We start from the raw sequence: 24,436 nt of genomic DNA on the forward strand, positions 1-24,436 counted from the left end.
TCTGCTTTTTCATTTTCCATCACTGTTCAATGGTTCATTTACTTCAGTGAAGCAAATTCTGCAGACAAAAGCCTATGTAAATCACTGAGGAAACTGACAATCCACTGAGATTATAAAACAAACCCCACTAAACTGTAAATACCTGGTTAATGATGCATACATCATACACGTGGGTGTCTTTTCCAGAAAATGTCATTGCTTTTTGATGATATGATTATGGTGCAAATCTTTGATCAAAGTTGTGAAAAACTTAATTCCTTGCTTTATTTTTTGAACTTTTATGTCACTGCATCAATTTCACCATAAGGTATCTGAAATGGTTTTCTGTTTTCTAGAAGTATTATGCACTAATTTCTGTCTGTGAATAAAAACTCTAACTGCTATTAAATATAAAAAGGGGAGAGATGGGAACATCAAGATTCTTATTATGCCAAGTAGGCGTATTAGCAAACCAAAAGGAATATATAAAACAACTTGTACGTCTAGAAGGGAAAAGAGAATAGCTAGAGTCACTGCTGAGTGGAGAGTGGGATATTGTGGAATCAGCTGTCATTAGATGCTGAAGAGAAGGGAGTAAGAACTGTGAAATGTTAGGGGTTTGAAAGAAACTAGAAATTATTGGTTTGAAAGGAACCAGAAATTTCTGGAAGGTAGGCAGACATTTGACAAAATGGTTGGTTATACATAAAATGGACTCATCTTATTTTTATAGTGTTCACAGAGTTGAATTAACCAAACTGTTTCTCACTGAAACATGAAACAGGTAAATATGAATGCTACTAATCAAAACTGCAAATAGGTGATTAGTGTTAAATGACTGCCAATCAACAGTGTGTGAATTTATCTGATTCAACATGCCTCAGGACCAAAGAAGTGAAAGGAAATAGGAGACTGAATGGACTGAGGTAATGAAGACATAATTGTTCCAAAGTCAAATGTAAATATTGTCATGAGCTGCTGTTTAGCAAAACAGAAAGGATTCATGGCTCCTCTCCAAAAGTGTGGAAAATCAGTTCCTTCAAACTTTTTAAGATCAAATCTGACACTGATTGAAAACTTGGCTATTAAAGTGGAAGGGCAGAATATTGAGTTTGATGATCAAACAAGTGAAAAATTTTGATGCTTTTATTGCCATCTAAAGGTAACCTCAGTGACAAATTTAAGACCCTATATGGCTTCTGGTGGGTCTTAAACATCAGCCTTAGTCAGGAACCATGTCCATTCATCTGATACCCCAGCAATAAAGCGACTAGTGATTGCCTTTAAGGTGCTACAGGACTCTCCTTGTTTTTTTTAGTGATTGTCTTGAATTTCATAAGGAAGCTGCAATTTTTTTTTATGTGAACAATCTCATCTTCAGTGTAAAACAAAACGAACAATTAAAAAAAAAACAACCAAGGTTACTTAACAGTAACTGATGTTCTTCGAGATGTGTTGCTCATGTCCATTCCGTTATAGGTGAGTGCACACCACCATGCACGGTACCCAGAACTTTTTTCCCCTTAACATACCCCGTAGGGCCAGCTCTGGTGCCCCCTGGAGTCCCGTGCACATGCCACGGTATATGAGGCACTGCCGGCCCTACGCCCCCTCAGTCCCTTCTTTCTGCTAACACTGGCAGCGGGGACGGGAGGTGGGTTGTGGAACAGACATGAGCAACACATCTCAAAGAACATCAGTTAGTGGTAAGTAACCTTGTTTTCTTCTTCGAGTGATTGCTCATGTCCATTCCATTATAGGTGACTAACAAGTAATACCTTGGAGGTGGGTAGGAGTTACCGGTGAGCTGCCATCAGCACGGCTCTGCCGAATCCCATGTCCTCTGTTGCCTGCTGGGCGATGACGCTTGAGCTCTGGTTGTGCGCTGTGATGGTTCCCGGAGGGACAACCTTGCCTGCTGGCCGTGGAGTGCAGGGGGTCCAGGTCTGGGTGCAACAGTTCATGAGGAATGCATCGGAAATCGACTCAGTCACTCGACCCCGGGGCGAACGGAACCTCAGACACTTCACATTCCAGGCCAACGCAAATAGGTCCAGTTGGGGAACGCTCCAATTCTGAAAGAACATCGCCACCATCTCCGGGTGCAACGGCCAGTCGTGGCGGGGTAGGAACGACTTGCTGAGGCTATCTGCCTCGTCATTCCCCACTCCCGGGAGTCCTTGCAGAGGACCAAGGGGAGCCCTTCCCCCTGCCTGTCTATGCAAAACCATGGCTGTGGTGTTGTCTGTCAGCACCTGCCCCACTCTGGCTATTGGGAATCAGAGGGACACCTCATACGCTAGGCGAATGGCCCTCAGCTCCTTCATGTTGCTGTGCAGGAGCTTTTCCTCCCCCAACCAGAGCCCCTGATTGCCTGGGTTGGTGCTGATGTGGCTCCCCATCCTATAGTGGAAGCATCAGAATTTAGGGTGACCGACTGGACCAGTTCCTTGAACGGAACACCTTTCATCATTGCCTGGGGAGTCTGCCACCAGCGGGTGGGCCAAGGGGCAGGGCTAAACTATTTAACTGTTGTCCGACCCCTTGGGGGACCACTGTTGGGGGGCTGCGGACGAGCTGTGGGGGGGTTGATTCCTACTTGTGAACCTGTATTCCTGTCCCTATTTCTATAGGGTTGAAACGGCCTAGATGGGGGTCTTGGCGGCTGCTGCTGCACCTGGGGCCATGCCTGCCGCCTGGAAGCCTAGGGCATGTACAGGCCAGGGAGCGAACTGTGGCTCTGGAGTCCTTCAGACTGTGCAGCTTTGCATCGGTCTGATCAGAGAATAGAGCCAACTCATCAGCCACAAGTACCTTCTCATGTCAATAGCGGAGGCTACGGCCCTACCCACCGAGTCAGCAGCGTCACTGGCTGTCTGGAGTGCTGCCCCAGACACTGTGATTCCCTCCTCCAGGATGGTGGTAAGGTCTGTGGCCTGGTCCTGGGGCACAGCCTCAGCAAACCGCCTGAGGGAGTCCCACAAATTAAAATTGTATCTACCCAGGAGGGACTGGCAATCCTGAACTGCAGGGCTGCCTGTGAATAAATTTTTCTCCCAAATAAATCCAGCTTCTTGCTCTCTTTGTTCCTGGGAGTGGAACCTGGCTGATCTTGCCTGTCCCTCTGGTTGGCTACGTCTACCACCAGAGTTCCCGGGGCCGGGTGAGTAAACAAATACTCAAACCCTTTGGCCAGGACATAATACTTTTTCTCGGCCACCTTTGACATAGGGCAACTGAAGAAGGGGTTTGCCACAGGGCTTTTACAATCTTGAGGACCCTGTCGTGGACTGGTAAGGCCACCCTCGCCGGGGTAGCTGTCGCCAGCATATTGAAGAGGGTATCATCGGCCTCCTCTAACTCCTTCACCTCCAGCCTCAAGTTAAAGGCCACCCTCTTGAGGAGCTCCTGGTGCGCCCTGAAATCCTCCAGTGGCGCCATATGGTCCCGGGAGACTGCCTTGTCTGATGAGGAGAAAGAGGACTGCCGATGTGTGTCCTGTGGGTGTTCCCTCACCTGACGAAGGGATGCACCCATAGAGGGTCCTTCCATGGGATCCAACTCCTCGTCCGAGGAGTGGTGTGTGTGGGCCTTCTCCTGAGCTGGAGGCACGGACCGAAGCCCCGCTGAGAGGATGGATTGTGGCCCGTCCCATCTGGATGCCCCATGGGGCCCAATAAGGCCATTGCTATGGCCATCGACCCTGGGGCCAAGCTGGGGCTGACTGCGCCGCCGACTGTGGCGCTTTGTGGGGGCATCGGCTGTCCCAACAACTGTTCCCCCTGTGGGACCCCGAGTCACTAGACCTGCATTGCCGTGCACAGCCTCGGTCCCGGGCGCCGCCCAGTGCCGGGGACTGTTCTCTCGACACCTCCAAGCTAAAGGACGATGAGGACTGCCTCCATCGCCGCGAACGGTGCCAGCGAATAGAGATGCACTCCAAGGAGCTCGAGGTACCGGAGCGTCATCTCGGCAACGAGGACTTACGGTGCCACTTAACCTTCGGTGACCGAGACCGGTGCCACTCCGAACTCCGCGGTGCCGAGCCTGACTCCGGCAACCGGGTTCTGCATTGTGGACTGCATGGTGCCGAGACCTCTGAAAGCGACTGGGTTCCACGCCACCTCAGTGCAGGGTGGCCCCTCGGTGCCGAATCCTCTGACGGTGACCGGGTTCTGTGTTGCCTTGGTGTGGGCGAACTCAGTGCCATGGATACGGAGCCAGAGCTGTCTGAGCATCACCTGGCGGACCTCGAACGGTGCCGCCTCTTGGTCTGCGCTGCCTTAGATGCCGGGGACCAATGTCGGTGCCGAAAGGGAGACTGCATCCCGAGTTGAAGCAGGCTGGCTCAACGACGCCGACCTGGAGCAACTGCTGGGTGAGCATCCTTGCTTTACCCCCCTTGGCCGTCCGGCAGGAGATCTTCCTCCCCATACCAGGGATCTCCACGGCCCTTCGGGGGGACCCAACATGGGCGTGCCCCGGGACACCGGCCACTTCTCCCTCGGCGGTGGGTGGAGCAGAGGTGGTGTGGGCAAGGCCAACAAGGCTCTTGCCTCCTGAAATGCCTCCGGTGTCGACAGCATCAGCAGGGACATTCTCCCACTTCCAGGTGTTGAGGAAGGCTCCCTGCTCAGAGATGCTGTCACCGGAGAAGACTTGACAGGCCGTGGACGGTGCATCTCCGCACCCAATCCTGCCTGTAACCGACGGTGCAAGGGAGTGTCCGTGCTCCACACGCTGCCTCTTCTTCTTCGGCACCGGGGAAGTTGCTCAGTGCCAAGTCGATCCCAGTGCCGGCGGTGCACTCTGCACCGAGGTGATGCTCGGTGCCATGGAGCGGGATGGCTCGGACGCCAGCAGAGCGCTGCCTCCATGAGCGGGGCTTTTAACCGGATCTCTCAGTCTTTCTGCGTCCGTGATTTAAAAGCCCTGCAGATCTTACATTTATCCTTCCTGTGCTCTTCCCCCAGGCACTTAAGGCACCGATTGTGGGGGTCGCTGAGCAGGAAAGCCTTCCCGCAGGAGGCACGCGGCTTAAACCCAGGCAACCTGCCCCGGCCACTCTAAGTCCCTCAGGGACTTCCTATCTAACTAACTACACTTAACGCTACTTAACTGCTACTTAAAACTAACTAAAGCACTTGGAATAACAAAGAGTTCAAACAAGGGGAATGGCACTTGCAGAGAGCAGGGCTAGTTCCAGCAACCATCACAGGCGGAAAGAAGGAACTGAGGGGGTGTAGGACCGGCAGTGCCTCATATACTGGGGCATACGTGTGGGACTCCAGAGCTGGCCCTACAGGGTCTGCTAAGGGGAAAAAAGTTCCGGGAACCGTGCACGGTGGCGTGCACTCACCTATAATGGAATGGACGTGAGCAATCACTCGAAGAAGAATGATTGAAGTATTTTGTTGAGGCTATACACTCCTCCAGACAGATGTAAATACCTAGGGTCAATACTACATATTGCAAGTGAAGAAATAGAAGAAAAATAAAAGGAAGAACGGAAAAGATCAACATTAACATCAATACAAGTTGGTTTGTAGAAAATGACAAATGACTCAGCATTGGCTGCAAGCATCCAAATAGGGGAAAACATGTTTTTAAAGTCTAAAACCATAACGTGGAAGTTCAAAGAACATCCTGCACCAAATATAAGCCTCATTTGAGGTTGAAAGAGAAGGATTGATGACTCATCTTCCCAATGAGTTTTGAGGACTCTTACAAAGATTGTCTCTCTATATTTACATTAAACTATCGTAAGTATGTTGAAGTTTGCACTGAGCACGGTCAAAGCACACCATCCATTTTATACAACAAGTGACTCTACAGAGAGGCACTAAAAACTTACAAAAGAAATTGAAGGGTATTTCTGGGGGACTTTTGAGGCTGAAAACACCACTCTCAAATTTTAAATAGAATCTATCTTGATCTCATTAACAAAAAAGGAAGTACATACAGACAAATAATTTATTCAGAGAAGCCACGTAATTTTTCATTCCCTAGCTTTTCCCTAATATAAAGACTAAGCCCAGAGGACGAAGAAGCTGAAAGGTGGTTGATGGAAAGTAATTATACATTGGTTCCTTCCCTTCTAGAATTTAAAATAGAAAATCCAGATTTCCACCCCAAATCTATGTTTGCAAAGCAGGTCCTGTCACAGTTCATTGCATCAAAGTGCTGGGAAACTGTAAGTAAAATCCTAGAAGACAGAACAGTTGAATCCAGAATTGTCCAATTGATAAAAATCTGCAAACATATCTAGCCAACTCAAGATGAATCCAAAATGTTTTAAGCACATTTGGACTGGTTTGCTCAAAATCTCATTATTGATTGGATAATGAAAAAGTAATAAGCTGGTAAAAGAACTTTGGTATCTAAGGGCAGATACACAAGCATGGTTGAATTATCTAGTTAGTAGCCTGAGGACTCAATTATTGTGTTCATGTTTAACTTATGAGTTAAAAGTTTTTCCATTTTGGACACTGAGTATCATTTTATGCCTGAAGAATAAATATCCTTCCCAAAGTGGTATCCATTTAATTTCATAAAACTTTCATTGGTCCATCCTCACCTTTTCTGAGGAAAAGGGGCGCGGGGGGGGGGGGGGGGGGGGGGGGATTCTGTGACTGTCCTTAATGCCTTAAAACAGAACATCCAGTCATAAGCAGCATACTATACACCAATTAACTGTTGAAAACTATTCAGACTGAGGAAATAATTCAGACTGCAACAATTCTACACATTTGTATATGTTCTGTGCCTATTTTTATTTTTGTTGGTCTCTATTCAATATTTTTTGTTTGGCTTCAGTTGCAGATACCCAAGCATAAATTTCCATCCATTCTATTATTCCAGGTCACGTCTATTGCCTACACACACTTTCCCCAACTTCTCTGTCTTTTCTTCTCCAACATCCACAGTGATCTTCACCTCTGGCTGATTTCAAAAGCTTCAGGTACTAACAGACTGTATGGTGACATTATTGTATTTCCGTCTCTCAGGCACTATTCTGGTTACATTTCAGTCAAAAGTCTGCCATTTTCATGTCACACATACATTAGCCACACACACAGCAGCAGAAGCTTTAAATTGTGTGCTGCAAGGTCACAACTGCACTCTACCAGTTAAAACCAGAAAACAGTAGCCAGAAAGGTCTGCAGTGACTGCTGGGCTTGCTGGTGTCTGGAGTGGAACAAAGCATAATACGAATAAAAATTGCCTCAGCTAAGGTTTGACAAGTGAAACAGAAAATTGGGGTCAGTCTTGATGAAACAATGAGGTATTCCTATGAACATTTTATCTATGATTTCTTCATTGAGTATTTTAATCCAAAATATCTAGAAACACAAACAATTTGCATTTTAATAACCTGATTTTCAAAGGTGAAGAAATTGGACCCTAAGTGTTCATCATTATATATATTTTAACATTTCCATAATACCAAATAATTGTATTTGAATACTGAAATACGCATTGATATATATAAAATATTATTTATATTTTGTCTCTGGGTTTTTCATTACCATTAATGTATGCAGCTGGTCATTGGTAACTGAAGATGCTACCGGAGAACATAAATCAATAAATCCGGAGGGAGTTAGGCATAATTTAAATATTTAAATCCATTTTAGGTGGAAATGTGTAAGTGAGAAGTCCAACACTTTTATTTTCTTCTTCTTGCCTGGGGACTAGGTCCCTCCTAGGCTTCCCTGCTTCCTCATGTAGGAGGAACAACAATAAAGCTGGTTAGAATTTTTCTGACGGAATGTTTTTCCATCAGAAAATGATGGTTCTTTGAAAAATGAAACATTCCATGGGAATATCTCAATTTCAGTGAAATTCTAACAGAAACTAGCCAGATTTCTGATAGCTCCATGCCTCCCAGGTAGATTTTAAAACTTGCCCGACTCCCTGCCATCTCACCTACACATCTCCAGCAGGCTACCTGCCGAGTTGCTGGGGAGCCCACGTTTCCTGGCTCCCCTCCAGCAGTCCACCTGGTTGGCTGATGGTGCCTGGAAGCCCTAGGAGTCCCAGCTACCAGGTTCGTGCCTCCTTTGCAGCTAGGGCTCCAATCTCCCAGCTTGTCAGCGCTTGGAAACCCAAGCTGCCTAGCTCCAAAGCCAGCTCAGGGAGCCTCAGGCGGGGAAAAAAAAAAAGAAAAAAGAAAAGATCAAAACGAAATGTTGTTTCCACTTTTTCAAAATTAAACATTGGAATTCCCATGGGAAATTTCACAATTTCATTTTTTTTGTTCCGATTTGGAACATTTTTTTCCCCTAATATCAGAATTTCTTGTAGAATGGGAATTCTTGTTTCTGGTCAGTTCTGAACTGTATCCACAACATAGTGTGCACCTTCTAAAAATTTTTGTTCTATCTACAGAATTGCAGCTGGAGTTTGCAACCACTACACTGTCATTAAGGATCTTATTTTACCTTTTCATTCTTTCCTTTTTTCCTTAATTAAAATGTACTTAAAAATAAAAAAGCACACATCGTATATCAGCCGAACAGAAGGTAGAATCTGGTGTGACACGCTTCTCCCTTAACTTTTCACTTTTTATCTGTACATTTCCCAGAGGCCTCCAGTTTTTTATTTTCTATTCCTATCAACACTAACTCATCATCCCAAGACAAATGGAATCTATCACACAGTATGACTCAGTGCTTTACAGTTCTGTTTTCATGGGGTTGAAATATCCTTGAGAATTAAATGAAAAGAAAATGCAGAAAGGAGAGAATGGCCAAAAGCACTGATATTTTCAAGTTTAGGAGCTACTGATGTATCTACTGTTACACAACAGTAAAAAGGTTTTGTTTTAACCACTGCATGAGGGGAACTTTGACAACCCTTGATTTATATAGACATATTTTATATTTGAGCAAACCTAATAACCTTACCCCACAATGCTATAATGTGTAGCCACCAAGCTACATTATGCCTGGTTGGCAACAACCAATGAAATCCAAGTGTTGGTGATTCAGTAGATGGTGCTCTTCCTTCTCAGCCTGCCACAGTAAAACATTAAGGGGTGTTATGTGACAATATGAGGGGAGGGCACGCAAATCATAGAAAAAATTGTCTTCTTATTTAAGGTTTGTCTAAAAGAAATTGCTCTCCAAAAAAGGCACCCTCAACATACATTTAAAAACAATGCTGAAGACAGGGCTGTATTAGAATAAGAAACAGTGTTACCTTTCAGGTAACTCTCTCACTGCTTTATTGCAAGAATTCTGCCTAGACCCTCCTCAACCACTCTTCTGCCTGGCTTCCTGCTATAGTTTTAAAGGAACAGTACACATCATTACCAGAGGTTGTCTACTTTCAGAGAAGATGTAAAATTGAGGTCCTGAATCCTTGCGGACAGTAAGAAAATTTGCACAGCACTTTTTGCCAGGGAAGACGAATTATCGTCATGTCTTTGCCAATTTTCAATCTGGGAAATTGAGAGACTGCCTCTCCCCCCAACTTCTCTCTCATCCACTGAAACCCATACTTCCATGGGGAAGTATTTTGACCAGTGAACAGAATCCAGATGCTTTCCATTGAATATGTTTCTGGCATTACTCTTCCTGACAGTTGCTCAGAGCTGCAGTTGGTCATCGTTTTGGGCAAAGTGTAAAGGATTTAGCATTAATCCAGATTAAATTACTCAATTAGTCATCAGCAGGAAATTGACAGTTTCATATGGGATGAGATTTCATAGTGCCATCCTCTGCGATGGCTCAAGGAGTGTTGCTGGTTTTAAATTTGATGTAATTTGATGAGAGCAAATACTGATGATAAACACTTATCATTAGAAGTTTTTTTTGGCAAGTCCACTTGGACTGTACTTGTGCCCTTTTTGCCTTTGTAAATTGTCTAGCATGTGAGTATACCGGGAAAGATACTTGCAGAAAATTCTTATTTCCCCCAAAATCTTCCATCCATCCCTGGATTCTGCAGACAATTTCTAAAATAAGACATTTGATATCTTGGCTCCAGAAGAGTCACATTGTCATGATCATTCTAATTTAACAGGCACTTTGTTCCAGTACTTTTGATTTGGATTTTTAATTTTAGTGACCTTGAAAAAAAATGCTGGACTGAAGAACATACAGAATGAGGAATGGGAGCACGAACTTCTCCACACTGCCCTGTCAATGCATCTCAGTCCTTAACACTCCTGAAGGTGAAAGAATAAGTTCAAATTCAAATTCTTTCAAATTGTTGGCCTCACCACTAAAGCTGTCAACAAGGGTGCCAAACTTTGATTTTCTATACATATATATGTGTGTGAACACTTGTCCACTAGGATCTGTACTGAGACAACCACCTCATTTCATTTGGCCTGCAAAACAGCTGGCAGATAAATTCATGCCATTGACTTGGTTGCATTTGAACCAATGACCTAATAGCTCTGTGTTCAAGCACAAAGTCCTAAGCCATCTAGTCCCTTGTTCCAGTGCTGAAAGGCACATTTCCGAGATCAGCTGCGATTACTATTTATACTTGGAAGAACTTAAAAGCAGACACACTCTGGATAGAATTTACAGACCATCATCTCTTTTCAATTTGAGCAATAACTCATAAGACTCCCTAAGAGGGTACAATGATTCAGCAAATCAAAATGCCAGAGGAACAATTTTATTAAAGGAGTCAACAACACTCCCTGGTAAAAACAAAAATGTTTGTTAAAGAGGTTTGGTTTTTCAGTTTATAGAAACAAAAAAACATATCTTGTCATATCTTTATCATGTATGTGCAGATAAAAAAGCACAAATAGGATGGGCCCCAATTCGGTGTGTGTAAACATCAATTAGAATGTTTCTCTACATGTAACAGACACCTGTGAGGGAGCAAAATGCAAGCTGTAGTCATAGCATCACTGATGTAAAATAAACAAGAAGTACTGATACATTCATGGATGCTAGAGGTCCAATTTGTGTCCATTCAGCAAAGGCAGACGCAGGGAACATTCATCCCTAAGTGTAAGCCAGTGATTTTTATCCAGCCATGCAAGAATAGTGTGAGTTAGTAGGCTGTTGGCGGGATAAAAACAGTTTATAAAACAGAGTGGACCGATTTAAATCACCAAGTGGAAAGCCTCAGTTTAAATCAATGCTAAATAGCTTTTCCATTTGTCGCTCAGATATTTTCTAAAGACAAATGCATTCTTATTGTTCGATATAATCTTTAAAACACGTAGATTTAAAACTAAATAGAGCCTTTATATTTGGTACATCTTATTGCTACCTAGGAAGGTGTACTATAACTATACACATTTATTTAAGCAATTATATAGCTTAATATATTTATATTCTTATTAATTATACATTTTAATAAGTTAGAAAATGATGAATGATATATTGCTTATTAACTAGATACTTTTTGCTTATGACTTGTATCATATGTATTAGGATGGTAATTGGAATTTAATTAAATACAAAACAGAATATAACATTTATTTTTATTAAACAAAACAACCCCTTGATACAGTACATGACCTATTGTGCCATATTTATAAAGCTTGACCTCAAAGATTAGATTCCCCCCTCATTCTATCTTTATATAGAAAAGTAGCCTTTAACTCAAACTTTGTGAGAGGTTCATGTATTCAGTATATTTATTTTTATTTAATGTTTTAAGAGAGTATTAGTATAAGCCTTAATATATTTTGTATTAAATTCAGATTTAATTTTAAACAGGTTTATTTTTAAAAAGAAAAGCATGTTATACTTACATTTTTAAAAATCAATTTTTAAATTTTTTTCAAAAAAATCATAGCTTTTTATCAAAAGCACCAGTGAACAGCTGGTACGCCATATAGATACAACTGAGTTGATTTGCGGATCATGCTTCTGTATTGGCTCTTAGAACAGTTGCCTTAAATGGGCAGCTGAGGATTGTCCTAATGGGAGGAAATCCTTGGTTGGCATGCAACTAGCATAGCTGACTGTCTGCCACTCCCACCCAATCTATCCTCAGAGAACGTTATGTACCAATGATCCCCATCTGGTGTAACAGCTCTTGGGGGTATTACAAATTGGTATAGTTTGCAGCAGTCGCAAGGATGTTCTACACTATGTTGGGAATGGGGGTGGCATTGAATCATCCTGGGAATCAAGAAGCCATAAACAGTTCCTTTGTAGCTTTCTCCCTTAGCTGTGCCTAGTGTTTACTGGGCACAACTGAAGACTAAGGTCAGTATGTTTCAATACACTACTGAATAAAACAGACAACTAATTTTAAATGGAGTTTAAACCACCACTAAAACATAGAAGTCTCTAATTCAGAAATGGTTTGAGTAAATAGCTTATATTTTTATTGAGTTAGACTCTGTAACAAACGGTTTTGTTCACAAATTTATCTAGAAGTCATTATGGAACAAACTGATCTCCGCAGTTAGAACAAGAACATGAAGTCATGCCACATTTCCTGTCCAACAGAGAGAAAATATATGTCACACTAAACGAAATCGATATTCATAAACAAATTTTAATATTTAATTGCATGCAACTTCTCCCTCATATTTCACTTGCATATTTCTAAGTACGATTTATAAAACAAACTGGTATAGAGTTGTTGTGGCATCAAGTCAGCATTTCCAATTCATCTTTGGCTCTTGTTCACGTTCAGTAATTTGGTTTTAAAGTATCAAGTCTCTCTCAAAACAAGCCATTTCAAATGTTCTCTCTAATTCTCATATTGCTACTCTATCTTTCCCTTTTTCCCTTTCAGTACTCCTACGTACTACAAGTTCACAAATAAATGTCTAACAGGTTTTCTTACAGCCTAGTTTTTAAAGTATTATTGCTTCAGCAAGTGAAACTGAGTACTGAAGACTTTATTAACCCAGCAATGCTACAATACAGCCATATACATATGTGTCTGTAAAGGGGAAGTCAGACAGAGCTGGAAATAGAACAATAGAACCCAAACTTCTGATTCCCAACCATGTGCTTTCATTACCAGACTATACATCCCTCCTCAGGAATGGAAGTATAAATAACCAGAGAATCAACTATCTCCTTTTCTTCTCCTCTGGTTGTATGAGCCTGCCTACCTGCCTAGTCTAACGTGATATGGAAAGAGGGATATGAAATGTGTGCTCCTGCGTGTGGTGCATTCAGCAGAACAGCTAAGCTATTCAACCTGAAGAAGGGGACGAGGCAATCCCACAATAACTGTGGGAAAACAATATTAAAAACAAACATGTACACAACACCCACCTCATTACCCTTAAGAGGCTACTATTATTATTTGTATTCCCAAGAACTGTTAAGTGCCCTACTGAATCACCAACTGCTAAAATGCCCACACGTAAAAAGCAGCTAAGCAGACTCTAACCAAGAGAGCTGCCAAGGTCTTTTCTTGTGGGGCTACCATCTGGAGAGCAGTACTCACATGCAGTAACTTATACTGGCACTGAATCACAGCTTTGTGATCAGCCCCAAACAGGGGGCAGTTTAATGTTGTGCTGCCTGTGGAGCAGCTCAGGCAGGAAATCATCACTTCCAAGTTCCCCTGCTCCCCTATGGAGGGTGTAAATTGTGCTGGGGCTGTGACCAGGGAGGTGTATGTTCCCTGGCACACCAGTGCAGCTACACTGCTAGTGCATTGGTGGTGCGAGGTCAAGGCAGAACTCAGCATGATCAGGCCCACTTATTTATGCAACATATGAATCAACGGAGCTAATAAAATAGCTCTGTTTTAAGGACCCAATCCTGCAAGGTGCTGCACACCATAGAGTGTGTCTACAGTGCAGCAGAGAGTGAGTGCCTAGCCTAAGTAGACACAGGGTAGGATGGGTCTGAGCTCAAGTAGCTAACCCAAGCCTCCATTGGTGAGGCAATGTCCACACTGCTATTTTTAGCACACTAACTTGAACCCGGCTAGTACAAGTCTGTCTACCCAGGCTGGAAGGCTTGCTCCCAGCTGCACTGTAGACGTACTCAGTGTCCCAATGAAGTCAATGGGAGCTGAGGACATCAGCACCTCACAGGATTGGGAGTTAAACGTATTTTACATAGCAGTATATAAAAATTTTATTTTATTTTAGAGTGAAAACATGGAGATCTCATCATCATCTCACTATAGCATGCAGTCAATTTACATCATTCTCACAGACAACTTTGGTTAGTAAACAACATATCTGAAGGCAATAAAACACACTCGTGGAAATATTGGTTTGAACAAGTATGTGACCGTTTTCCCCCTGAGGACTACCTAACAGTTGTTTGTTCACAAATTCATTTCTTTGTGTGGGGCTAGAAAATCTCGATCCATGATAACTTCTCCAATCAAGCTGAACACAAATAATTTTAATACTATTTATAATTAGCTTCACTAGATTATGCAATATTTATTTTCAGCATGTTTCTGTACAGAAGCAAACCCACTGATTTAAATTTCCTCATCCTGTTTTCATCACTATTTTTATCACTATTTTCATTTCATCTATTTTAATGGTTAGCTAATAATAATACTTGGCAATTGAATAATGTAGCACTTCACAATTTTAAAGCGCTGTACAAAAAAATCCCTCAATCCTCACAACACTGAATTGATGTAGAAAACTGATAAAGAGATTAACAACTTGTGTCTGTATTCCCTGTGCACCCTAAACTCTATAGAAATAAAATGGAATTTTCTGGTAGATAAGAATGTCAATGCTGGACCCTGTGTGACTTTCACAATGCCAAACATTGACTCAGTGATAGCCAAGATTAACACTCAGGAATTTCTGGCTCCCAGTTCAATGTTAATTTTTCAAGACCATGTTGCTTCTTAAAATAATCTAGAATTGTGGATTATTTCTTCCCTTTATGCAAACACTAACCTTGTATTAATATTAAGTCCCATGTATTAGTTGATGCCCTTATCCTGCAAAGGCTTATGCATGTGCTTAATTTTATGCATGCAAGTAGTGCACCTGAATCAGTGAGACTTCTGCATGTGCTTATGTCTTTGCTAGAGTCAGGCCATGGAGGAAAATAATCATTAATAACAAACAATGCCAAATATTTTTCAAGGTAAAAAAATTGAGATTTTTAGCTCATCACATGAAAATACCTTCATAGCCTTTTGATTAACTTTATTAAGAGCTTGGCTTGGCACAGAATATGTATACAAGCTAGCGAACTTTAATATAAAATTTATATACACAGCCAATTGACATTCTAAAATATATAAAAATGAAACTTGTAATTATATTAGACTATTTGGTCCATATTTGTACAACATACAAATGTGAGCTCCCAGAATATAAAAAGGTTCATATAGTCCAGACAAGTGAGGTAGAAAATTGGCTGCTGAAATTTACAGCTTTTCACGGTATCAACTATGATCACTATAGCAATTTCTATCACTTAATTAAACAGAAATGTCATTATTTTATTTTATTAAAAATAGTCATTGATCAACATTAAACATTATTTAGTAGATATCTTGTTGATACAGTTTCTGTATAATTTCTAATGCATTTTAAGCTTCTATATATAAAAAATTGTGCGCGCACACTTTGATGTTATTTCTCCCTCTTGCAGAAAATGCCATAATGATCAGAGAAATCAAGCAACAATTATTACGTGTTGTACCCTCAGACTTCTGCGGCAATTGGTCTATGTCCTATTGCCAAAATAATTCCCAACTTATTTAAAAAAAGGATTATCGTAAGTCAACATGTCCTTTTTCACAAGAACATTTTGTGACTGAAACGTTTAAAAATAATTGAGCTAAAGTGATCTATGTAATTATGGTACAATGACATCACAATGCATTTGAGTAGCCAGTGTTTGCCAAGCTGTCTGTATCAATTTCTCCTCCTTGGCAAACTGAAGATGAAGAAATGCAACAGTTTTGCCATGTTTCTTAAGAGTCAATTTAGTACTCATTGTTAGCCCCTTTTTATACCTAGCAAACAGTCTACTACCTTTCATTTGCAACTGCAATGTCATACAACTAGGTTTCAATATATAGTAGTCCTATATTATACCTATAATATTGATGGAGAAACCCTACAACATGCTAGTTGAAATAAAAACATTTAAACAAATCCTATCCTCTCCCAACATGGTTCTCTCCCCTCTGGCTTTGAAAATCAATATGGCAGATCATAAATCTACTGTTTTAAGATGCTACTCAGTTACGTTTTTCCCAGCAGGCTTGTGCTTTCCAGAGAACATGGCAACACTTCTTATGGGAAAGCCTCACAGCTTTAGAGATTGGATAGGGATAATCTTTCTATATCCTTGGAGTTCCTTATCAGAGGGATGCCATGCATTCTAGGAGACAGCTAGAGACAGCGGTTCTAGAATGCTAGAAGATTCCTACAATCAGCTACCAATCCTCTCCTGCCTCCCCCCCCCCCCACTAGATCTTCAAAAAAGAGGGACTTGTGGGTAACAAGGAAAGGTCCAAGTACAGTACACAGTCCAAGGGTTACATGACAGTCAATTGAAATGAACCCCCTTTATATTTAAAAAGTAATACTGTTCAAAAATCAATCCGTTACCAATCCCTTTTCCCATTGCAATAACCCTAATCTCAGGAAACAAAATCTTTGTATAATGCACAATCAGAAATGATAAAGAGGCTTTATTGGTGCTGAAATTCAAACATAAGTTTAAGGCCACAAAATGTAGGAGTTAATAATGTATAATTAAAAAACTATTTACACTGACAGAAGTGACATAGGTTCACTGGAAACTCAGATGCATAAGTGTGAACCACACAGTATAAAATTACAGACTGAAGGATCAGAAGCCATGTAGATTTACAGCAACACCATCCATTCTTTCTTGCTGGAAGCAAGTTACCTGGATTTCATCAGCTTCTTGCTAACAAACTCCATCACCACATTTCTAAACCAAACATGACAGCATCAACTCTCTTTCAATGACAGTTTCCTCGCTCACCCAAAACACAACATTCCCTCTCTCTCTCTGCTTAAAAGAAAAGTCTGTGGCTTTGGAGGCACTTACAAAAAACTAGCAAGACTCACTTAGTAGCTCTTCCAGGTGGAAGCTCACTCCAGGACTCTCCTGGGCAACAATCACTTCTGGAGACAGCTTCCTTCACTTCACAACTTTATACGACTCCCAATCAATAACCAATCCATCTTGATCTCTGGCTCCAAATGCTTTAAGAGTCTTTTAAGATCCATGTGACAGAAATTCTCTACTAGATTTTTCCCCTCGCTTTCATTCAATAGCGTGGCTCAAAAGTCTCTGGTTCAGATAAACATAAGAACCCAACCTTTTCAGTTCTGCATCAACCAACCTTTTGTGTTCAAGTAAAACAATACTTCTTGAGTACAAACAAGACTAGGTGATGTGATATTTCAGTTTCATGGACATGTTGGCCTGGAATCCAGAAATGCATTAACATAGAGCAGCTCAATTTTGCTAGTTTTTTTGATATGATAAGATTATTTTCCAATACCTCTACCAGTTGCAATAGTGATTTCTTTATAAGGATTCAACATATTAAATGGAGAAATAATGTTAAAATGATTACCGAAAGTAAGTACAGTTCATGCTCAGAATCTGTTAATCAAAGTTACATAGCTCAGGTGCTTCAAACCTTCGTTTTGAAATCGCAAACTGTCAGAGGAGTTAACATTTTGTGTTATTTATTTTTTGCTTTAGCTTTTTTTGGCCTAAACTTTGGCTAGGAAGCATCTGAAAGCCAACTCTGTAGAATATTTTCTGAAACACTAGATTTCAAACATGCTTACACAGATTTAGACTAGGCTTGTTAACAAAATTTATGAATTGCTCAGATTCAATTTAAGTTCAATGCAATGAAATTTGAAACAGCATAAATGAAACACTAAAATCCTGAACCAGAGCTGGAAAACAACAAAATGTGTTGTCAGCAGAACCAGAAAAAGAAAACATGGGAAGTTTTCACTTCAAATATTTTCTTTTTCCACAACAGTTTAAAAAAAAAAAAAAAAGGCAATTTTCATACGTCAAGATTTTACAGGATCACTCTTACGCAAGTAGGGGTTCCAAGGAAGGGATCCAAACTAACAGCAAGTCAAAGAGAAGAGAGAAGGCATTTTTGAAACAATAGAGTGGGAGCAAGGTTATAGTCACAGGTAACAGGGAGAGACCAAGTTTAAACTCAAACTCTACACTCCATGCATATCCCTACTTCCTATTTGTCCATCTTGCTATGTACCATCTGTGTCATCATGTACAGATCCAGGTAAATAATTCAATAATTTTCTGATCATTGTTTTCAGATGTGTCTCTCTCATCCACCAGTAGCTATTGCTTTGAGTTAGGTGCTGCATGTTAAAAGACGTACACCAAAAACCATTTGTAAAGCATAGCAACAACTTTACGGACCCTAGCTTATGAACAATTATTATTATCCAACAGAAGATGGCACTCTTAATGATCTACATGTACAAAGACATTTCTTTCATAACATTGTGGCGGCTTATCAAATTCAGGATTTACAGATACAAAGGCTAAGAAAATGTTCAACAGCTTCAGAACTTTGGGACATTTCCATTATTTATCACAATGTTTGTCTTGATATGGAAACTTCTCTCTAACTGGTTTGCCTGCCAGACAATTACTACATGGCCTTGACTTGGTTTACAGACAGCCTTTTTCCAGGACATAGTGCAAACACGAATGGAAGAAATACATTTGGAGAGATTATGAACAGAGTAACCTGAAAATTTCTTAGAGGAAAGAAACATTTTGATGCTATCCTTTTGACTTTGTGAGATGGCTGAGGGAATCTAAGTGACAGTCATCTGTAAGGGGCTGCCTAAAGCAATTATGGAAATTGTAGGTGTAATAAGTAGCACCCAAAGACAACATTGACCATAATTATCTGTGGCAGTAGGTAGAGTAATGAGTGGCCATAGAGGGACAACGAGGAACATAAACACAAGAGTTGAATGGCAGTGCACTGGGAAAAAGTTGAGAGTGCACTAGGAGTGGGAATATACAGAAAGATTGGAGGATCTGGAGTGGGAATAGAGGCAAGAAAGACCAAAGTTTAACTATAGGAGAGGGAGAAGGGGAATGCGAAGGGAAGGATTACAACTTTCTACAGGTCTGATAGCATCAGTTACCTTATGGTTGCTTATCAAAGTTACCGGTGCTGCCACTTACAAGCAGACCCCACAGTCTCTCTTATTATGACCAATAAGCAACATGTCATTCACACAACTTATTCCTGCATCTAGTGAGAAGCTAATATTCTCTTTGAAGGTGTCAGACACCACCTCCCACAAAAAGCTAACTGCAGCAGTCACTGGATTTTCCAAACAAAATCTCTATTATCCACTAGATTTCACCAGACAAAACACCCAAAATTAATGTTAATTAAAATAATAGCGTGAGTCCCTTGCTAAAATCTAGTCTGCGAGCTTGTTTATAACCAAGAAATATTATATAAGATGTACAGAAAGTCTAATGCAGCATTTCCTTTGCAGAATCCAACATCTTTCATTAGTCTCGAGGTCCCAGTCCATACAAGAGGAATCCCTTTTACACTTCTAGGGTCACAGGTAGAATATTCCCACATACATATTCATTTTTTATTAGAAAACATCCTATTTCATTCATAGATTTTCCCCCCAAGACCATTCAATACTCATTTCCTTCCCAGCCCCTCACCATGTATTAAGCTCAGCCATGCAGCACTCAAATTACTAGAAATGCATAAGCCATAAGGAGTTTAAAGTTTCAGGAACCCCAAAGGCCATTTTTTAAAATCCTAAAAAGAATTCCAGTTAGAAAACCATTTTCCATGTAATTTAAGACTGTTCCTCCCCCCCCCCCCCGCTACCCTCCTTCCCCCGCGCCCCTCCTGGGGTGACTCCATTTTAATTTTTTTTTTTTTAACATAATAAAAATGCTGCGTTATAAATTAGACATGGAAGAACCCCTGTAAAAGCAAGGTAGCTATCACTAGAATTTTGCTCCCCTCCCTGGTGCTCCTGGTTGATTTTGGTTTTGTGTCTCCTATTTCCCCTCAATCTGTTTTCTCACTCTGCCCTATTTTTCTATTAGATTTGCTGTTTCCTGTTAGTTTCACTTGCTCTCCTTAGCAAAAATGCAAGCCTATAAAGTTTTCAAGCCCATAATGTTTGAGTAATTTCAAAATTAGGCAAAATGAATTTGCCCTGCCCTAGAAATTACCCCCCACTGTTATATCTTTATATCTTATATCATTGGGGGAAAAAGAATGAGGGTGCATGAATAGGCAGGACCTTATAAGCCCAAGAGGAAGAGGAATAGAGAAGAGCAAGCTGAATAACTTTCTGATTAACCAGGAGGCATTAGAAGAGAATTTGAAGATAGAAGGTAGTTTGGGTAAATGTGATCATGAAAGAGAGAACAGTAGAATCAGGACAACGGATTTTAAAAAGAGCAAACTTTAGCAAACTCAGAGAACAGGTAGGTAAGATCCCATGGAAGAAAATCTAAGGAAAAAAGTCATTCAGGAGAGTTGGAGCTTCACAAAGAGTCAATATTGAAGGCGCAACTGCAAACTATCCTGATGTGAAGCAAAGATAGGAAGAATAGTAAGAGGCCAATACCGCTCCATTGGGAGGTCTTTAATGAACTGCAAATCAAAAAAGGACTCCTACAAAAATTGGAAACATGGATGAATCGTTAAGGAGGAGTACAAAAGAATAGTGCAAGCATGTAGGGACAAAATCAGAAAGGCTAAGGTTCAGAAGGAACATAAAAGGAAATAAAGAGCCTTTTTAAATCAATTAGGAGCAAAAGCAAGACAAAGAAAAGTGTAGGTCCTCTACTGAGCAGGGAAGGAGAGCTAATAACTGATGACATTAAGAAGGCTGAGAATTTTAATGGACATTTTGCTTCAATTTTCACTAAAAAGGTTAACAGTGACCAGACACTCAACACAATTAACATTAACAAGGGGTAAGAAACTCAAGCCAAAAATAGGGAAAGAACATGTTAAATAATATTTAGACAGGTTAGATGTATTCAAGCCTGCAGGGCCTGATGAAATTAATTCTAGGGTATTTAAGGAACTAACTGAAGCAATCTCAGAACTCAGCAATTATCTTTGAAAACTCCTGGAGGACAGGTGAGGTCCCAGATGACTGGAGCATGGTAAAAACATTGTACCTATCTTTAAAAAGGGGTACAAAGAGGACCCCAGAAATTATAGATCAAAGTCAGTCTAATTCTGATATTTGGAAAGATATTATTCAAAAAAACAATCAATTTGTAAGCACCTAGAAGTGAATAGGATTATCAGAAATAGCCAGCGTAGACTTGTCAAGAACAAATCATGCCAAACCAACCTAATTTCCTTCTCTGACAGGGTTATTGGCCTAGTGGATGGGGGAAAGCAATAGATATATCTTGATTTTAGTAAGGCTTTTGCACAGTCCCACATAACATTCTCATAAGCAAAGTAGGAAAATGAGGACTAGATGAAATTACCATCAGGTGGGTGCACAACTGGTGAAAAGGCTGATAATTATTTGAATACAATGATCCATTGATAAACTGGGAGGGTATATCTAATGGGGACCCACAGGGGTCAGTTCTGGGACCAAAACTATTTAATATTTTCATCAATGACTTGGATAACAGAGTGAAGAGTATGCTTACAAAATTAGCCAGATAACACCAAGATAACACCGTGCCCTGACTGTTTAGAGCAGAGGGCTTTTATGAAGCACCTGGCTGCTCCTAATTGCCCCCTAATGGCTCTTAGCTAGTCAGCAGGGAACAGAGCCCTGAGCATTCTGGGGCTCACATACCTCCCTTCCACCACTCTCCTACTGCCCTCTGCCCTCGCTATATCATAACATGTAAGACATGGAAGGTAATTGTCCCATTCTCCTCAGCACAACTGAGGCATTGACTGGAGTACTGTGCTCAATTCTAGGTGACACACATTAGGAAAGATGTGGACAGATTGGAGCTAGTCCAGAGGAAAGCAACAAACATGATAAAAGATTTTGAAAGCCTGATCTATGAGGAAGGGTTAAAAAAGCTGGGCATGGTTAGTCTGGAGAAATGACGACTGAGGGGGGACCTGATAACAGTCTTCAAATATGTTACAGGAAGTTACAAAGAGGATTGTGATCAACCATTCTTCATGTCTGAAGGCACAACAAGAATTAATGGGCTTAATCTGCACGAAGGGAGACTTAGGTTACGTATTAGAAAACACTTTCTAACTATAAGGGTAGTAGAGCTCTGGAATAGGCTTCCAAGGGAGGCTGTGGAATCCACATCACAGGAAGTTTTTAAAAATAGGATGGACAAACACCTGTTAGGGATGGTCTAGGTTTACTTAGTCCTGCCTCTGTAACAGGGGCTGGACTTGATGACTTCTTGACGCCCCTTCCAGCCCTACATGTTTATGATTCTATGCTTTCAGCTCCACTAAACTTCAGCCAATCTGAGTCAACAGGTTAGCTGCCAATCAATGCTTTGAACAACAAATGGGGGAAGAGGTATATAGCCAGTGACACCAGAGTGAACCCTCCCATACTCTAAAGAAAAGTGTTCAAGTAACTTATGTCCATGGAAAGCAAATTGGACTTAGGGTTGATGGGATTATCCAGAAGACCTACTCACACATAGATAACTAAAGAAGCTAAATTGTGGCTGGCATTCATGGTCAAGTTTAACTTTCACAAATAATCTCTGTGGCTGGTTATGGTTCCCTTGTTTAAAAGGAATGCAGTAACCTGAATTCTGAGACCACTGTCAACATTTCATCTCCAATGAAGAGTGCACCAGTTACTGTTTTCTCTCTTGTAAGTGGATACGGCTTTTAAAGAGACATTTGGGATGAGCTTACTGAATGCTAAAACAATACTGACTATATATAGATTTAAAAACACTTACTTGTGGTAGACACTTAATACCAAATTAGCCGTCAAATGTTGAGCTGAACTTATTAAACCAATTCCCACAATTTCTACACTTCTGACATTCAGTGCTTCCATTATAATCTTCATAATTTTATTTTTTGCTTTACATGTTGCCATGGCATTTGTTCACTGAAAACACAGCATATATCATTATTTGAATATTATTTGAAAAACGCAATTGTAAAGGATTTTAAAGAGACACAAGTGACAAAGCTATGCATCTGTCTGAAAATACTTTTCTTATTATTGTTACAAGGAACACCTAAAATGACTATAAATGGAGGCTATTAGAGATGATAAATTCAGATAATTTTATAAATCAGGCAAAAGTAACATTCATATACAAGTGATTATTTGTAACTGGGGATTGCATTCATTAAACTCCAAACGAATACAATTTCAACTCTCACTCCAACTCCAGTTTTCAATTTAGGCTTAAACCCTGCAAGCCTAGTCAGTTTTAACCATTCTTTCCATGTAACAGCCATTATGTCTACTCTATTTCCTGCTGCTAATTCATTAGAAGTCCATTTGCTGAAAATGTTATTGCTGGTTGTCAGCCAGCTTGCAAATGAAAGGTCTTCAATTGGCCATTAAGGCTCTGCAGTGATAACGGTACTGCCACAGATCCAGACATCCCCATCAACATGTCCAACCAGTGCTGCCACCCACCCTCCAAAAAAAAAACCAAAACATAAAAGGAACTGCCACACTGCAAACAATGAGAAGCCATTGGAACCACTTTACCACCATGTTGTACACAAGTTTTTTTATTTAAAATGAGTGTGGACACTAGTGATGGAACATGTTGCACGCATTTTAGATACAAATGATGTTGCATATAAATTAATTTTAGCTCTACAGATAATGTATCAACTTCTCCATAAAATTGTACAATTTTACATAAAGTCACTTAAGCCTGAAAAGGTTAGTTCTTTCTTAAAAAAAAAAACCCAACTTTTAATCCCCAAAACAAAAGTGATTTATTTTATTTCATTTAATGTTTTTAATCCAAAAGATATACTTCAATTTCTTAATTTTTCTCAGCATTTTTCAACTTTCCAGAGGCTTGATTTCAGAAATCAATATATGCTACTAACCAGCAATACAATAGTAGGTGGTCACAAACTATAAAACCCATACTTCAGTGGCTAGCAATGCATGGTTCATAGCCTGCTCCCATTAAAGTCAATGGGGAAACTTCCACTGACTTTAGTGGAAGAAGAATCAAATCCAAATGAAGGAATAAATATGAAGGATACAACACTACAATTTTTTAATTTAAGAATAAAAATCTTCATGGAATAATTATTTGACTATCAGAATGTAGCTATGAACTATTACAATTATTTTAAAATAATATTTTTATTTTCAAAAGTTATTGTTTTCTGTTCAGTATGCTGAACTAGGTTCAGCACCTACTTATGAGATGCAAGAGGATGAAAGCACACATTTACAAGCACACAAAAAAGGAGCCAGCCACGACTCATTTAACAGTATTTAAGTAAATACAGTAACATTTCTCCTCTATAACAGTTATAGAGGCATGAAGATGTAAATCTG

At 40.5% G+C, this 24,436-nt stretch overlaps 1 protein-coding gene and 1 long non-coding RNA gene across 8 annotated transcripts in view; one reads left to right on the forward strand and one right to left on the reverse strand.

Moving 5' to 3' along the window:
• Positions 1 to 24,436, reverse strand: part of ANK3 (ankyrin 3) — a 399,852-nt gene that overhangs the window by 308,121 nt on the left and 67,295 nt on the right. The gene's annotated exons all lie outside the window — the stretch shown is intronic.
• The window catches only part of LOC137156027 (uncharacterized), a 117,882-nt gene that overhangs the window by 50,911 nt on the left and 42,535 nt on the right, over positions 1 to 24,436 (forward strand). The window lies entirely within an intron of this gene.

The sequence above is a fragment of the Emydura macquarii genome, unplaced genomic scaffold (genome assembly GCF_026122565.2).
Source record: "Emydura macquarii macquarii isolate MOO-44397 ecotype Brisbane River unplaced genomic scaffold, CSIRO-AGI_Emac_v2 contig_1390, whole genome shotgun sequence".
NCBI lineage: Eukaryota > Metazoa > Chordata > Testudines > Chelidae > Emydura > Emydura macquarii.